General features: G+C 44.7%; 12 non-coding genes across 12 annotated transcripts; all 12 read left to right on the top strand.

The window, feature by feature from the left end:
- The first annotated feature begins 105 nt into the window (after positions 1-105).
- Positions 106-218, top strand: LOC144192790 (U5 spliceosomal RNA). Its single transcript, XR_013325431.1, has one exon. It is a non-coding gene; the product is annotated as a U5 spliceosomal RNA (small nuclear RNA).
- Positions 219-1115: 897 nt separating this feature from the next.
- LOC144192493 (U1 spliceosomal RNA) lies at positions 1116-1280 on the top strand. Its single transcript, XR_013325145.1, has one exon. It is a non-coding gene; the product is annotated as a U1 spliceosomal RNA (small nuclear RNA).
- A 795-nt stretch (positions 1281-2075) lies between these two features.
- On the top strand, positions 2076-2266 carry LOC144192590 (U2 spliceosomal RNA). Its single transcript, XR_013325237.1, has one exon. It is a non-coding gene; the product is annotated as a U2 spliceosomal RNA (small nuclear RNA).
- Positions 2267-2678: 412 nt separating this feature from the next.
- LOC144192716 (U5 spliceosomal RNA) lies at positions 2679-2791 on the top strand. Its single transcript, XR_013325357.1, has one exon. It is a non-coding gene; the product is annotated as a U5 spliceosomal RNA (small nuclear RNA).
- A 10243-nt stretch (positions 2792-13034) lies between these two features.
- On the top strand, positions 13035-13199 carry LOC144192811 (U1 spliceosomal RNA). The gene has a single exon (XR_013325450.1). It is a non-coding gene; the product is annotated as a U1 spliceosomal RNA (small nuclear RNA).
- A 795-nt stretch (positions 13200-13994) lies between these two features.
- On the top strand, positions 13995-14185 carry LOC144192589 (U2 spliceosomal RNA). The gene has a single exon (XR_013325236.1). It is a non-coding gene; the product is annotated as a U2 spliceosomal RNA (small nuclear RNA).
- A 412-nt stretch (positions 14186-14597) lies between these two features.
- On the top strand, positions 14598-14710 carry LOC144192715 (U5 spliceosomal RNA). The gene has a single exon (XR_013325356.1). It is a non-coding gene; the product is annotated as a U5 spliceosomal RNA (small nuclear RNA).
- An 897-nt stretch (positions 14711-15607) lies between these two features.
- On the top strand, positions 15608-15772 carry LOC144192810 (U1 spliceosomal RNA). Its single transcript, XR_013325449.1, has one exon. It is a non-coding gene; the product is annotated as a U1 spliceosomal RNA (small nuclear RNA).
- Positions 15773-16567: 795 nt separating this feature from the next.
- On the top strand, positions 16568-16758 carry LOC144192588 (U2 spliceosomal RNA). The gene has a single exon (XR_013325235.1). It is a non-coding gene; the product is annotated as a U2 spliceosomal RNA (small nuclear RNA).
- Positions 16759-17168: 410 nt separating this feature from the next.
- On the top strand, positions 17169-17283 carry LOC144192766 (U5 spliceosomal RNA). The gene has a single exon (XR_013325409.1). It is a non-coding gene; the product is annotated as a U5 spliceosomal RNA (small nuclear RNA).
- Positions 17284-18180: 897 nt separating this feature from the next.
- On the top strand, positions 18181-18345 carry LOC144192809 (U1 spliceosomal RNA). Its single transcript, XR_013325448.1, has one exon. It is a non-coding gene; the product is annotated as a U1 spliceosomal RNA (small nuclear RNA).
- Positions 18346-19140: 795 nt separating this feature from the next.
- On the top strand, positions 19141-19331 carry LOC144192587 (U2 spliceosomal RNA). The gene has a single exon (XR_013325234.1). It is a non-coding gene; the product is annotated as a U2 spliceosomal RNA (small nuclear RNA).
- Positions 19332-19574: the final 243 nt, after the last annotated feature.

The raw sequence follows: 19574 nt of genomic DNA, 5'->3' as shown, positions 1-19574 counted from the left end.
TGCTCAAAGGACTGGAGTCGCCCATTAGTTAGTAGTGCATTAGCCTGTGTGTTAAAGTACTATTGCGGATATAGACATAGCTCGTTCTGTCGTGCTTTCGTCAGTACACTTGTTTCTCTTCAAATTGCACAAATCTTTCGCCTTTTACTAAAGATTTCCGTGGGGAGGAACATCAAGAGGTCAGTTCAGTTTTTTTGATGCTCTGCGCACGCGGAGCTTCCCTCATTTGTCAAATCAATGTATTTTAAGAAAAATCATCACATTGGTAGATTAGTGCCTGTCTCCATCAAATCTTCTACCTCCTTCAAACTTGTACATAAACCATGCCTCTGCGCCCATCGAGGGTGACACATGCAAGCCCCCACACTGCGCATTCGCACACACCCCACATTCGGTAACCCGCCAAATCCATCCGACAGTCCGGCAAAAAACCCATCTCCCTTGACGCTCTCCAACCCATATTTATCACTTACTCAATAGTTTGAACAACAATTTTATTCCACATTTACAGAAATTAAATTCTCTACTTTGTGATTCACCCAATATCTCTGAATATACCAAGGCCACAACTCCCTGACGTTGTCTTAGCAGAGTCCCTGACTCCATTAACGTACCAAGAATAGAAGTCCCTGATTTAATCTCAGCGGAGTGCCTGACTCTATTTTGTTCTACCTAAGTTGGGCCCGGACCATAGTGTTCTACATACTTTGGTCCCAGAGCACAAACTATTATGTTCTGTGCAAGTTGCTCCCAGACCACAAAATGTTAATACTAGCGCAGTGATAATACTCATTCAAATTATCACACTTCACGGAGACAGGAGTCAAAGGGTGAACTCACGATCTTGCTCGTTCCGAACCTGCCCTAGTTCGGGGGACCCGTCGCCAGATCACCGGTGCGGCGAGGGAACGTCCGTCGAGTTGACCCTTTCAATGGAGGATGCTGTCGTCGTCGCTCCGGCAATTGTTGGCTGTTGGGTCTCCGGTTTTCGGCACCAAAGTGAGATAGATCTGAAATACAACTTCAGCAGCAGGTTAAGAAAGGGGTGCCGATGAGCCCATGACTGAAGATGTTGAGCAGGCGAAAGAACATAGTGCTGCGTCTGTGTACAACTCATACTTACCTGGCAGGGGCGATACCATGATCATGAAGGTGGTTCTCCCAGGGTGAGGCTCAGCCATTGCACTCCCGGCCACGCTGACCCCTGCGAATTCCCCAAATGTGGGAATCTCGACTGCACAATTTCTGAGAGTGGGGGACTGCGTCCGCGCTCTCCCCTGATCGTTTGTTAAATTGCCTTTTAACTGGGGGGTAATTTCAATTTGACGTGCACCCGAATCCAACAAAGTTGATATCATTCTCACACGCTGCATTCCATGTGTCGATTGAACATTGGCATTCCTTTGGGTTCTGTGATGCTTTCAAAATGGCCACACAATGATCTTTACAACAAGGCCAAGGTGATAGAGGCATAACTGAAAATTGTAGTATTTTCTTCTTCAAATCATTTTTGTGTTTGTATCAATCACTGGTTTTCAATTCTTGTGTATTTTGCCTGTGAGGTGATTGTTCAATCCAGTTATAATTTATATCATTTGAATTAAATATCTTTGAAGTGGACAATACTAGTTGAATTGTGAGTTGATCGATTTTGTGACATACTAGTGGAAAGTTGTCTTTGTTCATCACAAGTGCAGGGGACAGGAAGTAATACATTAGGCAGGGGCTGTTGATTTGTTTTCATTTTTTGCAAATAATGTTCAAACAAATGGCTTTTCACTGCTAAGGATATTGGTTGCCAAAAGGAGAACCTTGGTTGCTGGTAAATAGGTTTAGGTTATTGCTACTTTCCTATTGGACCGTTGTGAGTCACATGACCTGAACCACAGCACATTTTTGAAGCATTTGCTCCATTTAAACACAGAAAAGCAACACAGTTTTCCATTATCAAACAGACTGTGTGTAGTTTTAGCTTGTCGTACAAAGTGTGCCTTTGTCGTCATGTGATCTTTGTAACCATTACTATAGCTCGTAATGGCTGGAAGGAAGCCGTCCTTCCTGCCGGCCACGGGGTTATCGCTTCTCGGCCTTTTGGCTAAGATCAAGTGTAGTATCTGTTCTTATCAGTTTAATATCTGATACGTCCCCTATCTGGGGACCATATATTAAATTGATTTTTGGAACTGGGAGATGGCCTAGGGGCTTGCTCCATCCACTCCACGCATCGACCTGGTATTGCAGTACTTCCAGGAATGGTGTGCCCCTCTTCATTGTCAATATCAAGCATTATCTCTCCTCTAAACCTAGAACTCTTGAGAAGGTAATGGTGAAAGGTAAACATGTTACCTGTGAACTAGTGTTGTTAATGAGTTAATTTGTGATAGTTGTGAAGTCATTTGGATCATTTGAATTCTTTGTTAATTTCACTACACTTCGATAAATCTAACCGATCAACACCCACATGATGATGTCTATGCCCTGCTTCATCTTACACCACAACGCTGCTCCTATCCCCGGTCTGCCTGATACAGTAGCTGCAACGTGATTGGCAGCATTAAAAAAAAGTGATTGGCTGCTCAAAGGACTGGAGTTGCCCATTAGTTAGTAGTGCATTAGCCTGTGTGTTAAAGTACTATTGCGGATATAGACATAGCTCGTTCTGTCGTGCTTTCGTCAGTACACTTGTTTCTCTTCAGATCGCACAAATCTTTCGCCTTTTACTAAAGATTTCCGTGGGGAGGAACATCAAGAGGTCCGTTCAATTTTTTTGATGCTCTGCGCACGCGGAGCTTCCCTCATTTGTCAAATCAATGTATTTTAAGAAAAATCATCACATTGGTAGATTAGTGCCTGTCTCCATCAAATCTTCTACCTCCTTCAAACTTGTACATAAACCATGCCTCTGCGCCCATCGAGGGTGACACATGCAAGTGTTGTACCCGCGATTTTTCACGGGTAGAAGTATTTCGCCTTTAAAAGACGGGTGAAATAATCAGACAGGCTCTTTGTTGTATTTGTATTTCAAAGCCAACTTCAGTTATTTAAGCAATTCACACAAAACATAATATACAATAACACTCAAATACATACATAGTAACATATTAACAACCCGTTATAATCCAAAGCAATGTACTTGCTGCATAAACGATTATAACTTATGAGTATTGTACTTGTTACCTTTTTTTCCGGCCGTCATATACTGCATAACTATTATGCTACCCTTACAACGGCGGCCGAAAGTAGCCTGCTGTAGACAATGCACCCGAGACTCGCGCATTTACTCGCACACATGAAAAAGTAAATAACCAGCGGCCGAAGGTAGCTTGCTGTAAACAATACCCGAGACTCGCACATTTACTCGCACACATAAAAAAAAGTTAACAAGCATCACTAAGCATTACGTTCTTTCTCACATGCTACTATTGCCTCTTGCACATCTCACACTCAATCGTTATTCAAAACAAAGCAACATACCTTTAAAAGACGGGTGAAATAATCAGACAGGCTCTTTGTTGTATTTGTATTTCAAAGCCAACTTAGAGAAATGTCTGAATAGCCCGTTATTATACTCTACCAAGGTCTATGACCATTGGTTAATCATTACGTCATCGCCCCGTGTTTAACGCATGCTAGCGGCATGAGTCCCCTTTCAACTTAACACCTGCACTCATGTATAACATCAACTACTTCACCCTGTCACACTCTCCCCCACAGAAAACAAATGTCGTCCCGACATTAATATGCTCCCATACATTCCCACATTGGTGAGCCGATGCTCATTAAAGTCCAGGCGGCACGGCCACAGTTCAAATATAATCCACAACTCGTACGGTCCACGTTTTACTGGATGGCACAGTAATCACAGTCCATAACAGTCCATAACAGTCCATAACAGTCCATAACAGTCCATGTATGTTCAAGCTTGTTGGAGTCCAAACAAAAAAGGTGGCTGCAGGTAATATGGATGCAGGTGTACTAACCAACGGGCCACTCCTGGTGCAGGGTAAACAGTTAGCCGCTCCTGCGGTGACTGTGTACTATAACAGGAGGGGATTCCAAGATGGTCATAGGTCGTACGTCGTGGTGGGTGTCTCTCCCTTCTCGGCCGTTCATCAGTCAGCGCCTCAGGTTCCGTCACGGCGGTTGGCGGGAAAGTCTCTGATAACTGTTCAGCACTAGGACCTTCAAGAGGAGGGTTTGCTCCCTCACCAGGCAGGTCCTCCAGCTGATGGTCCTCTTCCACTTGTACTGGTCCGGAAGCAGGGCCCCCCACCCCGTGTGTCCGGTCCATAGGCAGTGGCCCGCGCTCCGGCTCCATCTCCTGGGCACCTCTCTCATTTAGCTGGCGTAGCTCATAGTGGGAGTCATCTTCGTCATCGCTTTCTTCGTCTGACTCCTGATGAGATGCCGGCTGCTGTTTCTTTCTCGGCGTCCTCGTGCCGATTTTCCCTTCTTCTGGTCTTATCTCAACGGGCAAATGGTCACAAGACATTAGTAGATTTCTGTGCAGAATTCTGGAACGATCTTTACCTCTTTCTGGCCTAACTTCATAAATTGGTAGGTCAGATCCCATTTGCTTCACCACTGTGTGAACTGTATCTTCCCAGAAGTCACGGAGCTTCCCAGGTCCTCCTCTTGGTGTCAGGTTTTTTATCAGGACGCGTTCTCCTGGTTGTAGCACAGAACTTCTTACTTTAGTGTCATAGTGCTTTTTACCTTTTTCTGCCGCTTTCCGTGCGTTCTCGGTGGCAATGGTGTACGCCTCCTCCATCCCTCGTCTCCATTTCTCCACATAGTCCTGCTGTCCATCTGTATCGGACCTGTTGCACAGTCCAAAGAGCATGTCCACTGGGAGCCTCGGCGATCTCCCGAACAGTAGATAAAATGGTGAATAACCTGTCACATCACAACGGGTACAGTTGTAAGCATGCACAAGTTTGTTCAAAGACTCCTTCCAATTCGATTTCTGTGTCTCAGTCAGTGTTCTGAGCATCTGCAGTAGCGTTCTGTTCATTCGTTCCACTTGACCATTACCCATCGGGTGATACGGTGTTGTCCTTGATCCAGCCATACCACTGAGTTTCTTCAGCTGGGTGAACAACTGGTTTTCAAATTCTCTTCCCTGATCGTGGTGGATACGTACGGGGAACCCAAACTTCAGAGCAAAGTCATTGAAGATAAGGTTTGCAGCAGCTTTTCCTGACTTGGTGGTGGTGGCATATGCTTGGACAAAACGTGTAAAGTGGTCAACTATGACGAGGATATATTCATATCCGCCTTTACATCTATCAAGATGAAGAAAGTCAATGCAGACCAGCTCAAAGGGTTGTGTTGTCACAATATTTGTCAATGGCGCTCTCTGTTCCTGGCATGGTTTCTTTTGTTTGAGACAATGGCAGGTTCTCGTCACATAATGTTCAATATCAGACTGCATATACGGCCAGAAGAAACGGTCACGCACAAGGGATACTGTGCGGTCGACGCCCTGGTGCCCCATATTATTATGCAACTCTTGCATGACTGTTCCTCGATATTGTTCTGGCAGGACCATCTGGTTACGGGTCGTTGTGGTTCTGCACAGAACCCCGTCACTGTCTATTATCAATTTCTCCCACTGCCTGAGCAAGCATTTTGTCTTTGGGCAGAGCGCCTTCAATTCCTCAGCCGATGGCTTACCACCTGACCGCTTATAATTCAACACCGGACGAATGACCAGGTCCAATTGTTGTGCTCTCCTTATCTCTTCTTTTGGCACAGGGTTGATTGACGCAGCAGCTGTCGCCTCTACATCTGTGACTGAACAACAGATTTGAAATGAAGGCGGCATCAAAGGGAATACTTTCTGTGCCCTGACTGCTTGGATCGTGGCAACGATAGCATCGGGTGGCAGTTCCTCAGAACATTCTTTCATCAAAGCCTCAACATCCAGCGGCATCCTTGACAAAGCATCAGCATCTTTGTTTTCCCTCCCTGGCCTATATTTTATTGTGAAGTGGAAATCGGCCAGGTCTGCCACCCACCTAGAAGTGGTTGCATTTAGCTTTGCAGTGGAAAGAATGTATGTGAGTGGGTTGTTGTCGCTATATACAGTGAATGCTGTGGCATAGTACAGATAATCTCGAAACTTGTCAGTGATCGCCCATTTTAGGGCCAAAAATTCCAGTTTCCCAGAGTGCAAGTGATAATTCTTTTCAGCTGCTGTCAATGTGCGGGAGCCGTAGGCAATGACTCTAAGTTTACCATCCTGTTTCTGACATAACACTGCACCTAACCCTTGGTGTGAGGCATCAGTATGTACGATGAAGGGCTGGGTAAAATCTGGGAACCCTAATACTGGTGGATGGAGCAGGCATTCAATCAATTGTTCAAGCGCCTGCTGGTGCTCATCAGTCCACACGATCGGCTTGTTTGACGGAACGACATGGCTTGGTTTCTTTGTCTTTGTTTTGTTTCGGGCATCACTTTGGTCCATTTTCAGAAGGTCATACAGACAACTCGCTCTTCGGGAAAAGTCTTTTATATATTGTCTATAATAAGTCAGAAGACCAAGCATCTTTCTGAGTTGACCCACAGTGTGTGGTTTGACGTCTTTCAGTGATCGAACAGCTTCAAAATCCGCCAGTATGAGCTTGGCGGGTACTGGGGAGGCACGTCCCTTTGAATGTCCCCCGCGGCGGGTAGCTGGGGCAAAGATCCTGGCTTCCCATTTTCAGCCCCTTTGCCTTCATGCCTCATCTCATCTATTTTCTCCTTCAATTTTAACAACTCAGACATACCTTGATCCTCGTCTTTGAGTTCGTTCCTTTCCAGGTGGTTAGCGATGTGACTGCACAATCTGAATTGTGATATGCGTTTCGCTTTCCCTATGTTAAGGAAATCACATATTTCTAACAGGTCATTAACTGTTAGCTTGCACAACATTTCTTCTACCTCTATGCGTACTTGCTCCCGTTCCATTTCCATTTTCTCAACACAGTAGGAGTTTGGTTTATGATGCAAAAGTGTGAGCACTGAACTGGCACGTTTTTACCGTCTCTCTGATGATCTCTACTGGCCTCAGATGACGAGTACTCTGCCAACTTCACGTCCCTTTTCACCACAACACCTCTCCTCACTGTCTTGTTCCTGGATGTGGTTGGTTCTGCTGGCTCAGCATTCAGTAGTCAGGTTGTGAATACTGGTCATCAAAGCAGCAATCCCAGCGGTGCCTCCAAAAATGTTGTACCCGCGATTTTTCACGGGTAGAAGTATTTCGCCTTTAAAAGACGGGTGAAATAATCAGACAGGCTCTTTGTTGTATTTGTATTTCAAAGCCAACTTCAGTTATTTAAGCAATTCACACAAAACATAATATACAATAACACTCAAATACATACATAGTAACATATTAACAACCCGTTATAATCCAAAGCAATGTACTTGCTGCATAAACGATTATAACTTATGAGTATTGTACTTGTTACCTTTTTTTCCGGCCGTCATATACTGCATAACTATTATGCTACCCTTACAACGGCGGCCGAAAGTAGCCTGCTGTAGACAATGCACCCGAGACTCGCGCATTTACTCGCACACATGAAAAAGTAAATAACCAGCGGCCGAAGGTAGCTTGCTGTAAACAATACCCGAGACTCGCACATTTACTCGCACACATAAAAAAAAGTTAACAAGCATCACTAAGCATTACGTTCTTTCTCACATGCTACTATTGCCTCTTGCACATCTCACACTCAATCGTTATTCAAAACAAAGCAACATACCTTTAAAAGACGGGTGAAATAATCAGACAGGCTCTTTGTTGTATTTGTATTTCAAAGCCAACTTAGAGAAATGTCTGAATAGCCCGTTATTATACTCTACCAAGGTCTATGACCATTGGTTAATCATTACGTCATCGCCCCGTGTTTAACGCATGCTAGCGGCATGAGTCCCCTTTCAACTTAACACCTGCACTCATGTATAACATCAACTACTTCACCCTGTCACACTCTCCCCCACAGAAAACAAATGTCGTCCCGACATTAATATGCTCCCATACATTCCCACATTGGTGAGCCGATGCTCATTAAAGTCCAGGCGGCACGGCCACAGTTCAAATATAATCCACAACTCGTACGGTCCACGTTTTACTGGATGGCACAGTAATCACAGTCCATAACAGTCCATAACAGTCCATAACAGTCCATAACAGTCCATGTATGTTCAAGCTTGTTGGAGTCCAAACAAAAAAGGTGGCTGCAGGTAATATGGATGCAGGTGTACTAACCAAGGGGCCACTCCTGGTGCAGGGTAAACAGTTAGCCGCTCCTGCGGTGACTGTGTACTATAACAGGAGGGGATTCCAAGATGGTCATAGGTCGTACGTCGTGGTGGGTGTCTCTCCCTTCTCGGCCGTTCATCAGTCAGCGCCTCAGGTTCCGTCACGGCGGTTGGCGGGAAAGTCTCTGATAACTGTTCAGCACTAGGACCTTCAAGAGGAGGGTTTGCTCCCTCACCAGGCAGGTCCTCCAGCTGATGGTCCTCTTCCACTTGTACTGGTCCGGAAGCAGGGCCCCCCACCCCGTGTGTCCGGTCCATAGGCAGTGGCCCGCGCTCCGGCTCCATCTCCTGGGCACCTCTCTCATTTAGCTGGCGTAGCTCATAGTGGGAGTCATCTTCGTCATCGCTTTCTTCGTCTGACTCCTGATGAGATGCCGGCTGCTGTTTCTTTCTCGGCGTCCTCGTGCCGATTTTCCCTTCTTCTGGTCTTATCTCAACGGGCAAATGGTCACAAGACATTAGTAGATTTCTGTGCAGAATTCTGGAACGATCTTTACCTCTTTCTGGCCTAACTTCATAAATTGGTAGGTCAGATCCCATTTGCTTCACCACTGTGTGAACTGTATCTTCCCAGAAGTCACGGAGCTTCCCAGGTCCTCCTCTTGGTGTCAGGTTTTTTATCAGGACGCGTTCTCCTGGTTGTAGCACAGAACTTCTTACTTTAGTGTCATAGTGCTTTTTACCTTTTTCTGCCGCTTTCCGTGCGTTCTCGGTGGCAATGGTGTACGCCTCCTCCATCCCTCGTCTCCATTTCTCCACATAGTCCTGCTGTCCATCTGTATCGGACCTGTTGCACAGTCCAAAGAGCATGTCCACTGGGAGCCTCGGCGATCTCCCGAACAGTAGATAAAATGGTGAATAACCTGTCACATCACAACGGGTACAGTTGTAAGCATGCACAAGTTTGTTCAAAGACTCCTTCCAATTCGATTTCTGTGTCTCAGTCAGTGTTCTGAGCATCTGCAGTAGCGTTCTGTTCATTCGTTCCACTTGACCATTACCCATCGGGTGATACGGTGTTGTCCTTGATCCAGCCATACCACTGAGTTTCTTCAGCTGGGTGAACAACTGGTTTTCAAATTCTCTTCCCTGATCGTGGTGGATACGTACGGGGAACCCAAACTTCAGAGCAAAGTCATTGAAGATAAGGTTTGCAGCAGCTTTTCCTGACTTGGTGGTGGTGGCATATGCTTGGACAAAACGTGTAAAGTGGTCAACTATGACGAGGATATATTCATATCCGCCTTTACATCTATCAAGATGAAGAAAGTCAATGCAGACCAGCTCAAAGGGTTGTGTTGTCACAATATTTGTCAATGGCGCTCTCTGTTCCTGGCATGGTTTCTTTTGTTTGAGACAATGGCAGGTTCTCGTCACATAATGTTCAATATCAGACTGCATATACGGCCAGAAGAAACGGTCACGCACAAGGGATACTGTGCGGTCGACGCCCTGGTGCCCCATATTATTATGCAACTCTTGCATGACTGTTCCTCGATATTGTTCTGGCAGGACCATCTGGTTACGGGTCGTTGTGGTTCTGCACAGAACCCCGTCACTGTCTATTATCAATTTCTCCCACTGCCTGAGCAAGCATTTTGTCTTTGGGCAGAGCGCCTTCAATTCCTCAGCCGATGGCTTACCACCTGACCGCTTATAATTCAACACCGGACGAATGACCAGGTCCAATTGTTGTGCTCTCCTTATCTCTTCTTTTGGCACAGGGTTGATTGACGCAGCAGCTGTCGCCTCTACATCTGTGACTGAACAACAGATTTGAAATGAAGGCGGCATCAAAGGGAATACTTTCTGTGCCCTGACTGCTTGGATCGTGGCAACGATAGCATCGGGTGGCAGTTCCTCAGAACATTCTTTCATCAAAGCCTCAACATCCAGCGGCATCCTTGACAAAGCATCAGCATCTTTGTTTTCCCTCCCTGGCCTATATTTTATTGTGAAGTGGAAATCGGCCAGGTCTGCCACCCACCTAGAAGTGGTTGCATTTAGCTTTGCAGTGGAAAGAATGTATGTGAGTGGGTTGTTGTCGCTATATACAGTGAATGCTGTGGCATAGTACAGATAATCTCGAAACTTGTCAGTGATCGCCCATTTTAGGGCCAAAAATTCCAGTTTCCCAGAGTGCAAGTGATAATTCTTTTCAGCTGCTGTCAATGTGCGGGAGCCGTAGGCAATGACTCTAAGTTTACCATCCTGTTTCTGACATAACACTGCACCTAACCCTTGGTGTGAGGCATCAGTATGTACGATGAAGGGCTGGGTAAAATCTGGGAACCCTAATACTGGTGGATGGAGCAGGCATTCAATCAATTGTTCAAGCGCCTGCTGGTGCTCATCAGTCCACACGATCGGCTTGTTTGACGGAACGACATGGCTTGGTTTCTTTGTCTTTGTTTTGTTTCGGGCATCACTTTGGTCCATTTTCAGAAGGTCATACAGACAACTCGCTCTTCGGGAAAAGTCTTTTATATATTGTCTATAATAAGTCAGAAGACCAAGCATCTTTCTGAGTTGACCCACAGTGTGTGGTTTGACGTCTTTCAGTGATCGAACAGCTTCAAAATCCGCCAGTATGAGCTTGGCGGGTACTGGGGAGGCACGTCCCTTTGAATGTCCCCCGCGGCGGGTAGCTGGGGCAAAGATCCTGGCTTCCCATTTTCAGCCCCTTTGCCTTCATGCCTCATCTCATCTATTTTCTCCTTCAATTTTAACAACTCAGACATACCTTGATCCTCGTCTTTGAGTTCGTTCCTTTCCAGGTGGTTAGCGATGTGACTGCACAATCTGAATTGTGATATGCGTTTCGCTTTCCCTATGTTAAGGAAATCACATATTTCTAACAGGTCATTAACTGTTAGCTTGCACAACATTTCTTCTACCTCTATGCGTACTTGCTCCCGTTCCATTTCCATTTTCTCAACACAGTAGGAGTTTGGTTTATGATGCAAAAGTGTGAGCACTGAACTGGCACGTTTTTACCGTCTCTCTGATGATCTCTACTGGCCTCAGATGACGAGTACTCTGCCAACTTCACGTCCCTTTTCACCACAACACCTCTCCTCACTGTCTTGTTCCTGGATGTGGTTGGTTCTGCTGGCTCAGCATTCAGTAGTAAGGTTGTGAATACTGGTCATCAAAGCAGCAATCCCAGCGGTGCCTCCAAAAATGTTGTACCCGCGATTTTTCACGGGTAGAAGTATTTCGCCTTTAAAAGACGGGTGAAATAATCAGACAGGCTCTTTGTTGTATTTGTATTTCAAAGCCAACTTCAGTTATTTAAGCAATTCACACAAAACATAATATACAATAACACTCAAATATATACATAGTAACATATTAACAACCCGTTATAATCCAAAGCAATGTACTTGCTGCATAAACGATTATAACTTATGAGTATTGTACTTGTTACCTTTTTTTCCGGCCGTCATATACTGCATAACTATTATGCTACCCTTACAACGGCGGCCGAAAGTAGCCTGCTGTAGACAATGCACCCGAGACTCGCGCATTTACTCGCACACATGAAAAAGTAAATAACCAGCGGCCGAAGGTAGCTTGCTGTAAACAATACCCGAGACTCGCACATTTACTCGCACACATAAAAAAAAGTTAACAAGCATCACTAAGCATTACGTTCTTTCTCACATGCTACTATTGCCTCTTGCACATCTCACACTCAATCGTTATTCAAAACAAAGCAACATACCTTTAAAAGACGGGTGAAATAATCAGACAGGCTCTTTGTTGTATTTGTATTTCAAAGCCAACTTAGAGAAATGTCTGAATAGCCCGTTATTATACTCTACCAAGGTCTATGACCATTGGTTAATCATTACGTCATCGCCCCGTGTTTAACGCATGCTAGCGGCATGAGTCCCCTTTCAACTTAACACCTGCACTCATGTATAACATCAACTACTTCACCCTGTCACACAAGCCCCCACACTGCGCATTCGCACACACCCCACATTCGGTAACCCGCCAAATCCATCCGACAGTCCGGCAAAAAACCCATCTCCCTTGACGCTCTCCGACCCATATTTATCACTTACTCAATAGTTTGAACAACAATTTTATTCCACATTTACAGAAATTAAATTCTCTACTTTGTGATTCACCCAATATCTCTGAATATACCAAGGCCACAACTCCCTGACGTTGTCTTAGCAGAGTCCCTGACTCCATTAACGTACCAAGAATAGAAGTCCCTGATTTAATCTCAGCGGAGTGCCTGACTCTATTTTGTTCTACCTAAGTTGGGCCCGGACCATAGTGTTCTACATACTTTGGTCCCAGAGCACAAACTATTATGTTCTGTGCAAGTTGCTCCCAGACCACAAAATGTTAATACTAGCGCAGTGATAATACTCATTCAAATTATCACACTTCACGGAGACAGGAGTCAAAGGGTGAACTCACGATCTTGCTCGTTCCGAACCTGCCCTAGTTCGGGGGACCCGTCGCCAGATCACCGGTGCGGCGAGGGAACGTCCGTCGAGTTGACCCTTTCAATGGAGGATGCTGTCGTCGTCGCTCCGGCAATTGTTGGCTGTTGGGTCTCCGGTTTTCGGCACCAAAGTGAGATAGATCTGAAATACAACTTCAGCAGCAGGTTAAGAAAGGGGTGCCGATGAGCCCATGACTGAAGATGTTGAGCAGGCGAAAGAACATAGTGCTGCGTCTGTGTACAACTCATACTTACCTGGCAGGGGCGATACCATGATCATGAAGGTGGTTCACCCAGGGTGAGGCTCAGCCATTGCACTCCCGGCCACGCTGACCCCTGCGAATTCCCCAAATGTGGGAATCTCGACTGCACAATTTCTGAGAGTGGGGGACTGCGTCCGCGCTCTCCCCTGATCGTTTGTTAAATTGCCTTTTAACTGGAGGGTAATTTCAATTTGACGTGCACCCGAATCCAACAAAGTTGATATCATTCTCACACGCTGCATTCCATGTGTCGATTGAACATTGGCATTCCTTTGGGTTCTGTGATGCTTTCAAAATGGCCACACAATGATCTTTACAACAAGGCCAAGGTGATAGAGGCATAACTGAAAATTGTAGTATTTTCTTCTTCAAATCATTTTTGTGTTTGTATCAATCACTGGTTTTCAATTCTTGTGTATTTTGCCTGTGAGGTGATTGTTCAATCCAGTTATAATTTATATCATTTGAATTAAATATCTTTGAAGTGGACAATACTAGTTGAATTGTGAGTTGATCGATTTTGTGACATACTAGTGGAAAGTTGTCTTTGTTCATCACAAGTGCAGGGGACAGGAAGTAATACATTAGGCAGGGGCTGTTGATTTGTTTTCATTTTTTGCAAATAATGTTCAAACAAATGGCTTTTCACTGCTAAGGATATTGGTTGCCAAAAGGAGAACCTTGGTTGCTGGTAAATAGGTTTAGGTTATTGCTACTTTCCTATTGGACCGTTGTGAGTCACATGACCTGAACCACAGCACATTTTTGAAGCATTTGCTCCATTTAAACACAGAAAAGCAACACAGTTTTCCATTATCAAACAGACTGTGTGTAGTTTTAGCTTGTCGTACAAAGTGTGCCTTTGTCGTCATGTGATCTTTGTAACCATTACTATAGCTCGTAATGGCTGGAAGGAAGCCGTCCTTCCTGCCGGCCACGGGGTTATCGCTTCTCGGCCTTTTGGCTAAGATCAAGTGTAGTATCTGTTCTTATCAGTTTAATATCTGATACGTCCCCTATCTGGGGACCATATATTAAATTGATTTTTGGAACTGGGAGATGGCCTAGGGGCTTGCTCCATCCACTCCACGCATCGACCTGGTATTGCAGTACTTCCAGGAATGGTGTGCCCCTCTTCATTGTCAATATCAAGCATTATCTCTCCTCTAAACCTAGAACTCTTGAGAAGGTAATGGTGAAAGGTAAACATGTTACCTGTGAACTAGTGTTGTTAATGAGTTAATTTGTGATAGTTGTGAAGTCATTTGGATCATTTGAATTCTTTGTTAATTTCACTACACTTCGATAAATCTAACCGATCAACACCCACATGATGATGTCTATGCCCTGCTTCATCTTACACCACAACGCTGCTCCTATCCCCGGTCTGCCTGATACAGTAGCTGCAACGTGATTGGCAGCATTAAAAAAAAGTGATTGGCTGCTCAAAGGACTGGAGTCGCCCATTAGTTAGTAGTGCATTAGCCTGTGTGTTAAAGTACTATTGCGGATATAGACATAGCTCGTTCTGTCGTGCTTTCGTCAGTACACTTGTTTCTCTTCAGATCGCACAAATCTTTCGCCTTTTACTAAAGATTTCCGTGGGGAGGAACATCAAGAGGTCCGTTCAATTTTTTTGATGCTCTGCGCACGCGGAGCTTCCCTCATTTGTCAAATCAATGTATTTGAAGAAAAATCATCACATTGGTAGATTAGTGCCTGTCTCCATCAAATCTTCTACCTCCTTCAAACTTGTACATAAACCATGCCTCTGCGCCCATCGAGGGTGACACATGCAAGCCCCCACACTGCGCATTCGCACACACCCCACATTCGGTAACCCGCCAAATCCATCCGACAGTCCGGCAAAAAACCCATCTCCCTTGACGCTCTCCGACCCATATTTATCACTTACTCAATAGTTTGAACAACAATTTTATTCCACATTTACAGAAATTAAATTCTCTACTTTGTGATTCACCCAATATCTCTGAATATACCAAGGCCACAACTCCCTGACGTTGTCTTAGCAGAGTCCCTGACTCCATTAACGTACCAAGAATAGAAGTCCCTGATTTAATCTCAGCGGAGTGCCTGACTCTATTTTGTTCTACCTAAGTTGGGCCCGGACCATAGTGTTCTACATACTTTGGTCCCAGAGCACAAACTATTATGTTCTGTGCAAGTTGCTCCCAGACCACAAAATGTTAATACTAGCGCAGTGATAATACTCATTCAAATTATCACACTTCACGGAGACAGGAGTCAAAGGGTGAACTCACGATCTTGCTCGTTCCGAACCTGCCCTAGTTCGGGGGACCCGTCGCCAGATCACCGGTGCGGCGAGGGAACGTCCGTCGAGTTGACCCTTTCAATGGAGGATGCTGTCGTCGTCGCTCCGGCAATTGTTGGCTGTTGGGTCTCCGGTTTTCGGCACCAAAGTGAGATAGATCTGAAATACAACTTCAGCAGCAGGTTAAGAAAGGGGTGCCGATGAGCCCATGACTGAAGATGTTGAGCAGGCGAAAGAACATAGTGCTGCGTCTGTGTACAACTCATACTTACCTGGCAGGGGCGATACCATGATCATGAAGGTGGTTCACCCAGGGTGAGGCTCAGCCATTGCACTCCCGGCCACGCTGACCCCTGCGAATTCCCCAAATGTGGGAATCTCGACTGCACAATTTCTGAGAGTGGGGGACTGCGTCCGCGCTCTCCCCTGATCGTTTGTTAAATTGCCTTTTAACTGGAGGGTAATTTCAATTTGACGTGCACCCGAATCCAACAAAGTTGATATCATTCTCACACGCTGCATTCCATGTGTCGATTGAACATTGGCATTCCTTTGGGTTCTGTGATGCTTTCAAAATGGCCACACAATGATCTTTACAACAAGGCCAAGGTGATAGAGGCATAACTGAAAATTGTAGTATTTTCTTCTTCAAATCATTTTTGTGTTTGTATCAATCACTGGTTTTCAATTCTTGTGTATTTTGCCTGTGAGGTGATTGTTCAATCCAGTTATAATTTATATCATTTGAATTAAATATCTTTGAAGTGGACAATACTAGTTGAATTGTGAGTTGATCGATTTTGTGACATACTAGTGGAAAGTTGTCTTTGTTCATCACAAGTGCAGGGGACAGGAAGTAATACATTAGGCAGGGGCTGTTGATTTGTTTTCATTTTTTGCAAATAATGTTCAAACAAATGGCTTTTCACTGCTAAGGATATTGGTTGCCAAAAGGAGAACCTTGGTTGCTGGTAAATAGGTTTAGGTTATTGCTACTTTCCTATTGGACCATTGTGAGTCACATGACCTGAACCACAGCACATTTTTGAAGCATTTGCTCCATTTAAACACAGAAAAGCAACACAGTTTTCCATTATCAAACAGACTGTGTGTAGTTTTAGCTTGTCGTACAAAGTGTGCCTTTGTCGTCATGTGATCTTTGTAACCATTACTATAGCTCGTAATGGCTGGAAGGAAGCCGTCCTTCCTGCCGGCCACTGGCTTATCGCTTCTCGGCCTTTTGGCTAAGATCAAGTGTAGTATCTGTTCTTATCAGTTTAATATCTGATACGTCCCCTATCTGGGGACCATATATTAAATTGATTTTTGGAACTGGGAGATGGCCTAGGGGCTTGCTCCATCCACTCCACGCATCGACCTGGTATTGCAGTACTTCCAGGAATGGTGTGCCCCTCTTCATTGTCAATATCAAGCATTGTCTCTCCTCTAAACCTAGAATTCTTGAGAAGGTAAAGGTGAAAGGTAAACATGTTACCTGTTAACTAGTGTTGTTATTGAGTTAATTTGTGATAGTTGTGAAGTCATTTGGATCATTTGAATTCTTTGTTAATTTCACTACACTTTGATAAATCTAACCGATCAACACCCACATGATGATGTCTATGCCCTGCTTCATCTTACACCACAACGCTGCTCCTATCCCCGGTCTGCCTGATACAGTAGCTGCAACGTGATTGGCAGCATTAAAAAAAAGTGATTGGCTGCTCAAAGGACTGGAGTCGCCCATTAGTTAGTAGTGCATTAGCCTGTGTGTTAAAGTACTATTGCGGATATAGACATAGCTCGTTCTGTCGTGCTTTCGTCAGTACACTTGTTTCTCTTCAGATCGCACAAATCTTTCGCCTTTTACTAAAGATTTCCGTGGGGAGGAACATCAAGTGGTCCGTTCAATTTTTTTGATGCTCTGCGCACGCGGAGCTTCCCTCATTTGTCAAATCAATGTATTTTAAGAAAAATCATCACATTGGTAGATTAGTGCCTGTCTCCATCAAATCTTCTACCTCCTTCAAACTTGTACATAAACCATGCCTCTGCGCCCACCGAGGGTGACACATGCAAGCCCCCACACTGCGCATTCGCACACACCCCACATTCGGTAACCCGCCAAATCCATCCGACAGTCCGGCAAAAAACCCATCTCCCTTGACGCTCTCCGACCCATATTTATCACTTACTCAATAGTTTGAACAACAATTTTATTCCACATTTACAGAAATTAAATTCTCTACTTTGTGATTCACCCAATATCTCTGAATATACCAAGGCCACAACTCCCTGACGTTGTCTTAGCAGAGTCCCTGACTCCATTAACGTACCAAGAATAGAAGTCCCTGATTTAATCTCAGCGGAGTGCCTGACTCTATTTTGTTCTACCTAAGTTGGGCCCGGACCATAGTGTTCTACATACTTTGGTCCCAGAGCACAAACTATTATGTTCTGTGCAAGTTGGTCCCAGACCACAAAATGTTAATACTAGCGCAGTGATAATACTCATTCAAATTATCACACTTCACGGAGACAGGAGTCAAAGGGTGAACTCACGATCTTGCTCGTTCCGAACCTGCCCTAGTTCGGGGGACCCGTCGCCAGATCACCGGTGCGGCGAGGGAACGTCCGTCGAGTTGACCCTTTCAATGGAGGATGCTGTCGTCGTCGCTCCGGCAATTGTTGGCTGTTGGGTCTCCGGTTTTCGGCACCAAAGTGAGATAGATCTGAAATACAACTTCAGCAGCAGGTTAAGAAAGGGGTGCCGATGAGCCCATGACTGAAGATGTTGAGCAGGCGAAAGAACATAGTGCTGCGTCTGTGTACAACTCATACTTACCTGGCAGGGGCGATACCATGATCATGAAGGTGGTTCACCCAGGGTGAGGCTCAGCCATTGCACTCCCGGCCACGCTGACCCCTGCGAATTCCCCAAATGTGGGAATCTCGACTGCACAATTTCTGAGAGTGGGGGACTGCGTCCGCGCTCTCCCCTGATCGTTTGTTAAATTGCCTTTTAACTGGAGGGTAAGTTCAATTTGACGTGCACCCGAACCCAACAAAGTTGATATCATTCTCACACGCTGCATTCCATGTGTCGATTGAACATTGGCATTCCTTTGGGTTCTGTGATGCTTTCAAAATGGCCACACAATGATCTTTACAACAAGGCCAAGGTGATAGAGGCATAACTGAAAATTGTAGTATTTTCTTCTTCAAATCATTTTTGTGTTTGTATCAATCACTGGTTTTCAATTCTTGTGTATTTTGCCTGTGAGGTGATTGTTCAATCCAGTTATAATTTATATCATTTGAATTAAATATCTTTGAAGTGGACAATACTAGTTGAATTGTGAGTTGATCGATTTTGTGACATACTAGTGGAAAGTTGTCTTTGTTCATCACAAGTGCAGGGGACAGGAAGTAATACATTAGGCAGGGGCTGTTGATTTGTTTTCATTTTTTGCAAATAATGTTCAAACAAATGGCTTTTCACTGCTAAGGATATTGGTTGCCAAAAGGAGAACCTTGGTTGCTGGTAAATAGGTTTAGGTTATTGCTACTTTCCTATTGGACCGTTGTGAGTCACATGACCTGAACCACAGCACATTTTTGAAGCATTTGCTCCATTTAAACACAGAAAAGCAACACAGTTTTCCATTATCAAACAGACTGTGTGTAGTTTTAGCTTGTCGTACAAAGTGTGCCTTTGTCGTCATGTGATCTTTGTAACCATTACTATAGCTCGTAATGGCTGGAAGGAAGCCGTCCTTCCTGCCGGCGACTGGGTTATCGCTTCTCGGCCTTTTGGCTAAGATCAAGTGTAGTATCTGTTCTTATCAGTTTAATATCTGATACGTCCCCTATCTGGGGACCATATATTAAATTGATTTTTGGAACTGGGAGATGGCCTAGGGGCTTGCTCCATCCACTCCACGCATCGACCTGGTATTGCAGTACTTCCAGGAATGGTGTGCCCCTCTTCATTGTCAATATCAAGCATTGTCTCTCCTCTAAACCTAGAATTCTTGAGAAGGTAAAGGTGAAAGGTAAACATGTTACCTGTGAACTAGTGTTGTTATTGAGTTAATTTGTGATCGTTGTGAAGTCATTTGGATCATTTGAATTCTTTGTTAATTTCACTACACTTCGATAAATCTAACCGATCAACACCCACATGATGATGTCTATGCCCTGCTTCATCTTACACCACAACGCTGCTCCT

The sequence above is a fragment of the Stigmatopora nigra genome, unplaced genomic scaffold (assembly GCF_051989575.1).
Source record: "Stigmatopora nigra isolate UIUO_SnigA unplaced genomic scaffold, RoL_Snig_1.1 HiC_scaffold_26, whole genome shotgun sequence".
NCBI lineage: Eukaryota > Metazoa > Chordata > Actinopteri > Syngnathiformes > Syngnathidae > Stigmatopora > Stigmatopora nigra.
This window is presented reverse-complemented; position numbering and strand designations above follow the sequence as displayed.